Source organism: Lathyrus oleraceus, chromosome 3 (assembly GCF_024323335.1).
Source record: "Lathyrus oleraceus cultivar Zhongwan6 chromosome 3, CAAS_Psat_ZW6_1.0, whole genome shotgun sequence".
NCBI classification, from domain to species: domain Eukaryota; kingdom Viridiplantae; phylum Streptophyta; class Magnoliopsida; order Fabales; family Fabaceae; genus Lathyrus; species Lathyrus oleraceus.
This window is the reverse complement of record NC_066581.1, coordinates 423,624,366-423,636,036: the sequence shown is the minus strand read 5'-3', so window position 1 is coordinate 423,636,036 and position 11,671 is coordinate 423,624,366. Positions and strand designations below refer to the sequence as shown.

The 11,671-nt window shown below is 33.2% G+C and overlaps 1 long non-coding RNA gene across 4 annotated transcripts; it reads right to left on the bottom strand.

Annotated features, from left to right (window-relative positions):
* Positions 1-2,235: 2,235 nt before the first annotated feature.
* On the bottom strand, positions 2,236-6,700 carry LOC127128020 (uncharacterized). 4 transcript variants are annotated; one of them, XR_007805624.1, is made up of 8 exons: positions 6,244-6,698; positions 5,256-5,424; positions 4,616-5,158; positions 4,040-4,199; positions 3,838-3,968; positions 3,644-3,733; positions 3,270-3,563; positions 2,236-2,841 (listed from the first exon to the last, which is right to left on the bottom strand). It is a non-coding gene; the product is annotated as an uncharacterized LOC127128020 (long non-coding RNA). The 4 variants fall into 4 exon arrangements; XR_007805625.1 differs by having other exon boundaries at positions 4,121-4,199; positions 6,244-6,697; XR_007805622.1 differs by having other exon boundaries at positions 3,838-4,199; positions 6,244-6,700.
* Between the last annotated feature and the right edge of the window lie 4,971 nt (positions 6,701-11,671).

Genomic DNA, 11,671 nt, shown 5'->3' with positions numbered 1-11,671 from the left:
TTTATTTAATATCGATGGGGGGATATAGGCAAACTCAGACAAATGTGAATTGGTTATTCAAATGGTGACGCCAACCACAAAGAAGGAGGTCATGAGACTGAATAATTGATTAAGGGAGTGTCTGATTGATTATAAGACATTTTTCAACTAAATAAGTGATTAAACCTAATGACATAATCGACTATTACCCCTAAGTTGAGTCTATAATCGATTACTAAATATCAAAAACTTTCATTTGTGACTTGAGTAATGGATTATTGAAGGTCAATAATCAATTAGCCTAATCGATAATGGCATTAATTTGGCCCATGAATTGTTTTCAAATTTACACCATGACTTGACTTATAAAGAGAGAGCTTCGCTATCACTTTCTAACTTCCAGAAAATGAGCTTTTATCTCACTTTTTCTTCTCTTATCATTTTCACTAAATTTCTCAATTTTATGACATATATATTTTACCCTTAGTGTTTTGAGAGTAATCTTAAATCTAAGTGAGGATTATTGTTTTAGGTGAGGGATTAATTATAAGTTTACCAAGAGTGTATTATCTCTTGAGCAAATATGTCTTTTGTAGGAAGTTATTTTGGTTGCGAGCTAAATCAGTAAAAGCTCTTGTTTAGTTTGAGGATTGTCTTAGAAAATCTCTATTTGATTCGTGAGTTCTCGAAGAAGAAAAAATCTCTTTTGGTTCATGAAGGTCAACGACTAAAATCCCCACAACGGCTTTGTAGCTCAACTTGTTTAAAAGCTCTATCGATTTAAGATTAGCTTGGTGAAAACCTTAATTGGTTCTTGAGTTCAACATAGTAAAAGCTCAGTTGGTTTGAGATTTTTATTATAAAATATCAACTCATTTTGGGGTTAGCATGCGCAAAACTCCGGTTCAATTCAGAGGATATCCATTTCGAAACTCCATTTTGGTTCACGATCAGCCCGTAGAAAATCTCTGATTTTACAAATAATTTTATTTTCGAAACTCCATTTTGGTCCTCGACACAATAACTTACCTCTGTCAAATAAAAAATTGAGAAACCCATGGAACCCCTCTTTCATTCCTTACAGATCAGAGCTTGAAGAGATGCGTGTATGCAAATCTGCATTTAGTGGTTCCGATGGGGGTCAAAGTTTGACCGCTTGGATTATTTGAATCTCGTTAACCATTTTTTGTTACCTATTGCTTTTGTTCCTCATTTTTGGTAATTCGTTTCTCTCATTGTATCAACAATCTATTTGGAGTCAGATTCTACTTTTGTATAACTTTTTGCTTCCCGTTCAACACTGAATTTCCTCTCATCTGACTTTGGCTCATCGTGTGTTCTGTCACATTCCATAGTTTTGGCTTTGATTCATGATTTTGCATTATTTATGCTCCAAATTCTAGCCATAGAAAATTAATTCCAATCAACATATGAATTCTCTTCCCACCAATAATAAAACCATAGCATCACTCCTTCATCTTCCATGCTCATGAATGCCAATTGCAACTTATCCTCATAATGAATTTTGTTCTTCTCACAGAATTTTTCATCCACAAAGATCCACCCAACAAGATTTGACCCCATAAAATCTAGTAATTCCCTCTTCATAGTTCAAACACCCTACATAGTTGGCTCTCCATGTAGTTATTAGGTAGTTCCTGACAGTTATTCGACAGTATCCGATAGTTTCATGCAGTTATTTGGCAGAAATCTTGAAGTTTTCGATAGTTTATAGCAATTATCTGGTAGGTCGGACCAATTTTAGGAACTAAATTTCAAGAGGGAAAGATATTGTATTATTAATGGATTAATGGAAAAACAATGTAACAATTATAGAAGATGAACCCATGTAATCCCCAACGCTAAGCTCTTCAGAGAAGAAACTATTAAACGATAGTACCGATCTATAAAGGAGGTTGAATATATCAGTTATTTAAAATTTTAACGCTTTTTAAAATTGTTTTTAAAGGTTAAGAAAGCTCCCTATACCATGATCGTCTAAGCGATCCATTACAGGAAATATCGGATATGCGTGAAACCTAACGGAATGACTATCACCACAAGAAAATTAGTAAGTTGCGACAGTTCATTTTGGTAGATTACGACGGTTAGAACCAACGCAATTTTCACGTTACCATGGTTGCAACTACAGATGTGTCACAAGGTTGTATAGCGACAATTTGTGAAATTGTCGCTCCAACAGCCATAACTTTCCACAACGGTTTTGAAACTGCCTCCAATATACTATTGCGACGGTTGTAACTACCATAATTGTATAATATATATTTCATTAAAAATAGAGACGGTTGTAACCTCCATAATTGTATAATATATATTTCATTAAACATAGCCGACGTTAAATGTAAAGTTCTCAGTCATAAGATGTTCCTACATGTAAAAGTAAGTTCTTTATTAGTTGTAGCTAAGGTTTTAAACCTATTAGATCTAGAAACAGCCCGCCAGTTAGGTTTCCTGTTTCATCTATTAGTCCAGCAGTCTAGCCTAGCCAGTAAGATGAGACACTCACCACACTGATGACAAGGACTGGAAGCCCTAAACTGACCCCGACAATTATGTTAATCCCATGGCCATTATAGCTAGAAATGGCTAATGTGCGTAAAGAAAAATTGAACCATGTTGAAGGTGCTTGCATCAATTTCTCGAAGGGAGACAACATCTAAGGTTTCAGAGTTAGGTTATGAGATTGTTTCATGTACTCAACAAGAACTTTCCTATTTCCTCCTCTAATTTTATCTGGGTCTTTTTCGAATACACTAAGCTCGGTCTCATTTTTTTTAATTATTATTCTGACTTCATGTCATGCTCCTCTTCACCCAATATCTTTGAAACCACATACCATAACTGAAACAATCAAAATATGAAATAGAGACAAGTCAAGCAACATGATAACATAACTTATACATGATAAATCACTACATAACACTACACATATTTTTCTAAAATTAGAACAAAATCATTAGAGTTGTAAGTCCAATATTAATTTCATAGTGTATATAAGAGTAAAACACTAAGACTTATTTACTTGGTGTTTCTTGTTTTTAGTTACATCAATAAAATAAACATTAAACTTCATTAAACTTGTAAAAATCAGCATCCAAGTTACACAGAATGAAACAAAACTAGATACAGAATTATACTAATAGTAATAAGAATAATTAAATAATATTATAGAAAGAAACATGGGATGTAACTCTCTAATGTTAATAACATCTCTTTGCATAGAATTTTAAACAAATAATAAGTATAAGTTGGAACTATTATTTCTTTACCTATTAATAACATATGCACTACTGCATGGGATGTAACACTTCTTGGCGTCCAAGCTTGACAAGAGCCTCTTTAGTTGGGACTCACATTTATTTTCTAAAACATAGTTCCACTCATATGCAACGTGTTCAGAAGCCTCTTTAGCTACATTTGAAGTGAACACCATTAGTCTATGATTCATGGTTATCATTTTCTTGAAAGTTAACCGGTCACTACCATTCTTCGGCATTTGAAGTGATCTCGATTTGATGTTTTGTCAGGAATACATTTATCTCTTTAACATGAATATCAGGTTGCTGTTAAATTATTCATAAGACAAAATTAGAAGACTTTCACTATGTGTGATCATTCAGGAAAATTAGAAAGGATCTCTTACATTGAATGTAAGTATCGCTCACGGTCCACAACATAACCAAATGTCACTGTGGTAATCATGCATATCTAACATTAATCATCTCACACCATTCTGCAATCAAATATGACTTATTAAAATTAAAGACATAATTTTGTCACCTATATGAGAAAAATATTATGGCAGTGAATTTTAATGTATAAAAATATGTGACATACATGCAGCTGATCTGTAATGAAGTTTTCGTGACAGACGAAATTTGAGAGTTTATACTCAAATTCGCCACCCTCAAAGCGAAAGATTTGTGAGTTGTAAGCCACAAGTACTGATTAAATAGAAGCTCCATCACCTACACATAATAACTTTATTTTATCAGCTGTAGAACATAAATGAAAAAAAAAGTATGGCGAGGACGAGTACTTTCGAAATAGGTGTTCCTCTTAGCAAAACATCTGTAATTATTTGAGGAACTTTCATTTGGTGCCACTGGAATAATTTTACCAGTTAGTTTCTTTTTTCTACTTGGAATAGCAGTGGCAACCCAATCTTCATCATCACTAGTGTCAATGTGGTATGTATCCTACAATAGGAATATAATAGTCTAAAATATTTGGATAGGAAAAAACAAAATGAACAATAAATTGATTTAACGGCACACGTCTTCTAGAAATCTTCAGTTCATTCGGTTAGAAAAATGGGTGAATTATGTTTTCTTTTACAACTAACAAGAATAATATAGTTCTTTCATACTTAGCAGAACTCGGCAAGAAAATAGTACTGAAACAAGTCACTGTGAAGGTTCTATTATGATACTGCTAGAATATAATAAATTACCTTATAAGATATTGATGATATTTTATTATATTTTGACACATATAAGAAATGTGCATCATGTGTCAAACTGTGTAATGTATACCCTGCTTATAATAAGAAAAGACATTGCATGTAGAATCAAAGTATATTATTTTACACCTCATACCACAAAAAGGGACTTACTTCATACAGCTTTTAGTAGTCCAACCTTTCCACATTTTTTTGCCAGAAACCAGAGCCAAATCTACTTCGCCGAGATCTGGCTCCACTAAAATGACAGTTCATCAGCTAGAGATGGCTTCTTGCGGTTTTGTTTATTAGAACCATTCTTCTTAATATTATCTACCGATGTAGATGTGACATCGCCATATTGTTCATCGGACATGTTATCCTTAATTGCAACAAGGTCCTTAGAGTCGGATGTGAAATCAGAGCCTGAACTTTCTTCAATGGATTTACCACCAAGGATTTGGAACATCAGGATCATAATCATCATCCTCTGAATCTTCAAAAGGAAGAACTATGTATAAATCCTCTTGATGTGCCTCCTCCATTTTCTCAGAAACGGAAGCATACTCAGATTCGTCAAAACTTGATTCACCTCCTTCAACCTCCACATCCTCTGGGCCATTAGGATTATAATCATCATCATTAGAATCGTCTGAAAGAAGTCCCAAGTTATTATCCAAAATACTTCCAGCAACAGTAGTTGCTTCGGTAAAAAACCTATGAACAAGGATCAGTCGCGTAATCAGGGTCACAACTCCAAAATCCTAGGTAACTGGAAGCTTCATTAAAGAATGAATATAAAGGAATAACCTACATCTTCACTATGAATCTCTCCCTCGGAATCAAGCAATGATTCATGAAGCTTTCCTTCACCATACAATGAATCCAAGTTTTGAAATAGATCCCTAATTTTTAATTTAGGTCTAAGAATTTCAGACTTAGCCTGTTGAACCTCCTTCTCGTCGGGCTATAATTTTTCCAAACTGCAAAATTACCACAATCATACAGTAGAAACAGATTATCCATCACAAAAACAAACAAAAATGAAACAAGCTTCGAAATTGGGTATCATAAAATAACTGGCATATAAAGAATGATCAAATATCATTGAATTCATCCGTTTAAAACAAACAAAAAATGCTAAAAATGACAATAAAACAGAGGGGAAGATTGGATCATTATATAAGTACTGAAATACAAAATTTTCTAATGCTTAAATGCAGCATAGAAACTGCAAATGGATCAATTCAAATTAATCAAATGCAGGAAAAACATAGGGCTGAAAATCCACAGCGAGATAAGCATTGAAGGTTCACCAATTGTGGAAAATGAATATGCAACATATTCATCCAATATCTACTCATCATCAGGAAAAAAATCAGAAAATTATTTAGAATCATATGGAGGTTTTCCTAAAGGAGAACATATATCCACTAAAGTAGAATAAATCATTGAAAGATAGCCAATCACATTGTGGGATATGATACTCACACCTATAGCTATTAAAAGTAGGCAGTGACCAAGACAATATCATCACACATTATACCAAATATAGTAAACTAGAAAACAAATATAAGATGTAGTATAGGATTCCTAACTCACCAAGATCTACCTCTCCATTCTCACTCAAATAGAGATGTACAGAGGTAGGAGCAACAACATATACACACTACTTCATTTATATTTATAATCTCTTAGGATAAATCATGTTTACACATGAAACATTTACTCAACACATACAATATATATAGACTCAACATAGAAATTAGGGTTGGGGTGGAGGGGAGAATCTATTTACTCACAATGAAAACAAGGGAATGGATACTTGTTGACAATTTGATAAACTTAAGGACCGTCGTGATTGTAGCAAGCACTAAAATAGATGGAGGAAAGGGTTTTCAGATTTAGGGTTCGTCGTGATAGTCGTAATGTAAACACTCAAATAGATAGAGGAATGGGTTTTCAGATTTAGGGTTTTCCATATGAGATAAAGTTGTTGTTGACGATGATTCAATGTAATGAGAGGGATTTTAAGTTCTTTGAGATTCAGTGAGAATATTGAGAAGGAACACGATATGGAATGATGAAGTGTTTTTTTTTGTTTCAGGAAGTTTTTTTAGTAATAAAGAGGAGATACATTTAGTATGTGAGGGAAACAATCCATTTTAATAATATGCCAAATGAATTCCCACTCTCATACATTTTAATAATGTTAACTAGATGAATCACCACTAATATTACCATCTTATTAGTTCTATGAACAAAAAATTGTGACAGTTGCTTAAAACTGTAGTTGGTCCTGCGGCTAAAATCATATTGCAAAGGTCCTGCGGCTAAAATCATATTGCAAAGGTTGATTTCGAACAGCCGCTACCTAAGTTTTGCAAAATGATTTTTTTTTTAGTTAAGATAAGGCTAATCAACAACAATCTTAATCATTTGATCAAATACACAATTTTTTGATATAGCTACCAGATGAATTAAAACAATGAGAAAATAAGTAAAATATTGATAAACTTGTGTGAAGTTAATTTTATCAAACACTTGGTGTGCACACTACACCAAGCCTTAATTTCATTAGAATTGATTGTGCAAAAAAGTTCTTCGTTACAACCAAAGTGATTGTAATTATTTATCAAACTCCTTTAATGCACAACAATTAAGCGAGATGAAGTTACAAATTAGTTTCCTACAAGATTCAATTTATGCAGAAATTAAAGAGTTAGAGAAAGAGAGAACAACACCAAATTTGTTTAGGCAATTCCCCTTTCGTCCTCGCTTAGGATACGTTTGCTCCCAATTCTAAAACTAGAATTGAGATATTTACTATCAATTGCAAAGTTTATACAAGAGAAGAAATGATCACCTCCAAGCAAACATAAGTGTTGTTGTAGATCCTATTCACTTCTCTCCACTTGATTTAAGTTGAACCAAGTGCATCAAACGTTCCGAACAAACCTCAGATTGTAGCTACCTTATTGCAAGAACTCCAAGTTCTCCAAAACTCTAGCTCGGCTGATTTCAATCGGATATGCGTGAAACATCCGATTGTAGCTACCTTATTGCAAGAACTCCAAGTTCTCCAAAACTCTAGCTCGGTTGATTTCAATTGCGACACACTTGAACCCAAACCTTTCTTCACAATCCTTCGGTTACCGTTACTCGTTTGAATGAACTCACCGTTCTGCAAACCTTTCACTCGGCTGAATCTATGAAGCAAAGATTTGTGCAAAATCCCTTAAATCTTGGAGGACAAAACCCTATGATTATATTCAATTAAAACCCACTAACAATGCACTATGATCAATAAAAATTGTTATGTGTAGTCGTTGAAATATGCAATGAAGAATGAAGATGAAGAGGAACTTTAGTGTATATCTTTCACTTTTCTTGTTTTCTGTTGAAAAAAAAACTAGAATATATATATATATATATATATATATATATATATATATATATATATATATATATATATATATATATATATATATATATATATATATATATATATATATATATATATATATATATAGATATATATATATATATATATATGATGCATGGACCAAGTCAGAAACACAACCGGATTTTTTGCAAAATACACAATAGAAAAATGAGTAAAAACAACGACCACTCGACCTGTTCACATTGGGAACTCGACCTGTTCAGACCCGCAGCAAAACAACTCAAATAAAACAGGCGAAGAGTCGACTCAAACAGAAGATGAGTCGACTCATCTTGTTTTTCCATAAATGATTTGGCTCAAAGACTCGACCTGTTCAGACCCGTAACAACATAATTAAAATAAAATAGATTATGAGTCGACTCAAACAGGAGATGAATTGACTCATCTTGATTTTCCAAAAATGATTTGATTCAAAGACTCGACCTATTCAGACTCGCAGCAACACAATTCAAATAAAACAGGTAATGAGTCGACTCAAATAGGAGATGAGTCGACTCATCTTGTTTTTCCAAAAATGAGTCGACTCAAAAACTCGACCTGTTCAGACCCGTGAGTTACAAAGAAAATGACATGCATGAATGAGTCAACTCAAAGATTTTATGAGTCGACTCAAAGATTTTATGAGTCAACTCAAAGATTTTAAATGGTCAAAAATGAGTTTTTAAGATGTATTTTGGTCAACCCAAACCATTCTCTTATGGACCTAAGGTACCAACAATGATCAAGTGCAATATTGACATATATGAGATGCTCATATATGCATAGACACATTGAATTGATACTTTGAGCATGTTAAACAATAAATTCACTCTACGATATGATGACATCGTCCAAAGTACACAGTATGAGCTACTAAAAGGTTTGACATCATTAAAACAAGGACTAAGAACCTTTGCCCTCACATACTCCCTCTTTGCTATCATAATCATAGGTTGTGTTTCCATTACTTCTCCCCCTTTGACAACATCAAAAAGGGACAAGAACAAGGTCAACCAGAAACAAAATATATTTATAAGCACGTAATCAACCACTTTGCAACAGATTAACATCAACAATCATTCACATAAAATGAAGTTAATGTAAGAAATATAATCATAAATAAGAGACGGAACTAGAAAAAGAAATTTAGTACACTACATAGCCAAGTTTGTTTAACATAAGTTCCAAGACAAATAAACTAAACACAATAACATGCAAACATGAAATACAACAATGGTCCTAATGATGAATGCATGTTAAATATGATTCTTAAGCAAGTTTACACATATTTCAAACATAGAAATGGATTAAGCTTAGACCAAACCATAAAATAAACATTAAGAAAGTGCATTGTATAGAACAAGTACATACATGTATAAATGATCAAGATAGTTCAAATAGACAGGAATGCCATCACATAGCTCGCACTTATCAATGTGATTAATCAAAGAATAGACAAGAATGGGTATAGAGCAAGCATCATATATAAATTTAAAAGCGATCTGAGATATCGAGAACACCAAGTTCCCTACGGATGTGGAAGAAAGATTCTGTCGCAAGTGGTTTTGTGAAAATATCGGCAAGTCGATTTTTGCTATCAACGTGCTCGAAAACGACATCACCTTATCAACATGATCCCTAAGGAAGTGGTGCTGAATTTCAATATGTTTAGTGTGTGACTGTAGTATAGGATTTTTGGTTATATTAATGGTGCTTGTATTGTCACACAAAATGGGAATACGTTCAAGTTGAACATTGAAGTCGAGTAATTAATGTTTGAGCCCCAAGATTTGGGCACAACAACTACCGGCTACAACGTAATCCGCCTCGGTTGTTGACAAAGAAACTGAAACTTATTTTTGCTGTGCCAACTCACTAAGGAATTTGAATAAAAATTACAAGTGCCACTAGTGCTTTTCCTATCCGATTTGCAATCAGCAAAGTTGGAATCAGAGTAGCCAACTGTAGCGGTAAATTCATGAACATAAAGCTATAGATAAACTTAACGTCAATAAAGCCAGAGTCGCCACCGCGTTTTTATTGTTTCCAAAGAAAAAGAGAAAAGTACGAACGAAACCCAAAGATAAGAAGTTTTCAAATCAAAACTAATAAAATGTCAGAGATTACAGGTAAGGGGGTTGGTTACACAGAGGGAAGGTGTTAGCACCTAAAGTGTCCTAGGTACTCCTAGGGAGCCCTTTTTTATGTGTGTATGTATTTTGGTATAAAAGATATTTGAGAAAAGATAGAGTGTGGGGATGAGAAAAGAATTCATTGATTATATTTTTGTGTTTGACAAGACCTTCGGACTTGTGCCTACGTACCAACATAAAAATGAGGGATCAAAACCTCGTAGTTCGTGGTATCAATTTCAAAATGAGTGGACTGCTTTTAATAAAAGTTTTAGTTTAAAGAGGCGCAAAGGCCCAAAAGTTTGAATGAATGTTAGTTCTTTTTGTCTTTTGAAATTTTAAGTCAATATTATTAAGTTCATTTACAAGTTTGATTTAAGAAAAGAGTTTAAAATTTCATTGGCATAAGGCCAAAGTTTCTATTTGGAAATAAAGTCTAAGTTTTGAAATCACAAGCAAAGAAAGTTTTTGAAAAGAGGGAGAGATTTTGAAATTTAAGAAGTGGAAGGAGATGAAGAGACTAATCCTAAGCATAAAATTAAAAGTTAAGAGTTGCAAAGATCTGACTAATGGGATGCAATCCAACAGACAAGAATGTCATATAAAAAACCTATTTCCCTTTGGACTTTGAATCAAGCCATTATCAACAAGCAATTAGCAATATCAAGCCTCATAAAGATCAATGCATCAAATAAAGATGGTCACATCCAAGCAAGCAAATTCCAAAGCTAGAAGTCTTCTTTGTCTTCTCATGTATCAGATGAAATACTCCTTGATTAACTCAGAATAAAGCATTAGGCATGAGATCAAAATAACAGTTGCATCAAGACCATGTAGAAGATGAATTCAAGTGGGTCCCAATACTTGCATCAGATGAAAGCTCAAATCATAATAACTTGGTCTCAGAAATGTTGGCATTGGCCAAGTCCTTTTACATATGGAATGTTGCCTAATCCTAAGTCCAAAAGTTCAGATCCAACCCAACAGTCCACACAAACATTTTTTAGGGTTTTTATTGTTTATTAAGTATTTTAAGGTCATAAGACCACAAACACAAACAAAATATACAAACAAATATATACAATCACAATATATGGCTCAAATGAGCAAAGTGAAAAATGACATAAACATAAACAAATTAAATGTTATGTAAATGAAAAATGAATGGTAAATGACTTAAAATTAAATTGCATAAAGTAAATGACTTGAAAGTAAAAACAATATTAATAAAATTTAGTCAAATGTTAGTTTATTAGATGTTAGTGATGTTTTGTTTTTTAATTGATTAAGTCATTCTTTGGAGAACACTCAACCATCTATTCACAAGTATGGATCCTTGAACCAAGACATCTTCCAAAGGAAGTAAAAAAGGTCAAGTTTCCACACAATACCATGAAAGATGGGAGACTTACAATCTCACTTACTAGAATGCTATGCTTTTAGGGTCAAATTTAGCTCTATGTTAAGCAATCGTAATTGGACTTATGTAGAAGTCACAACTATCTAAGGTCGGGCAATAAAAATTTAGGTGTTAATGTATGTTAGAGATTTTGCATAATGAACCAAACTCCTAAAACATACCACACACTAAAAGAAAAAGATCAAAGGATGGACCTATCTCATTCATACTTGTATTGGTTTATCTAACACAAA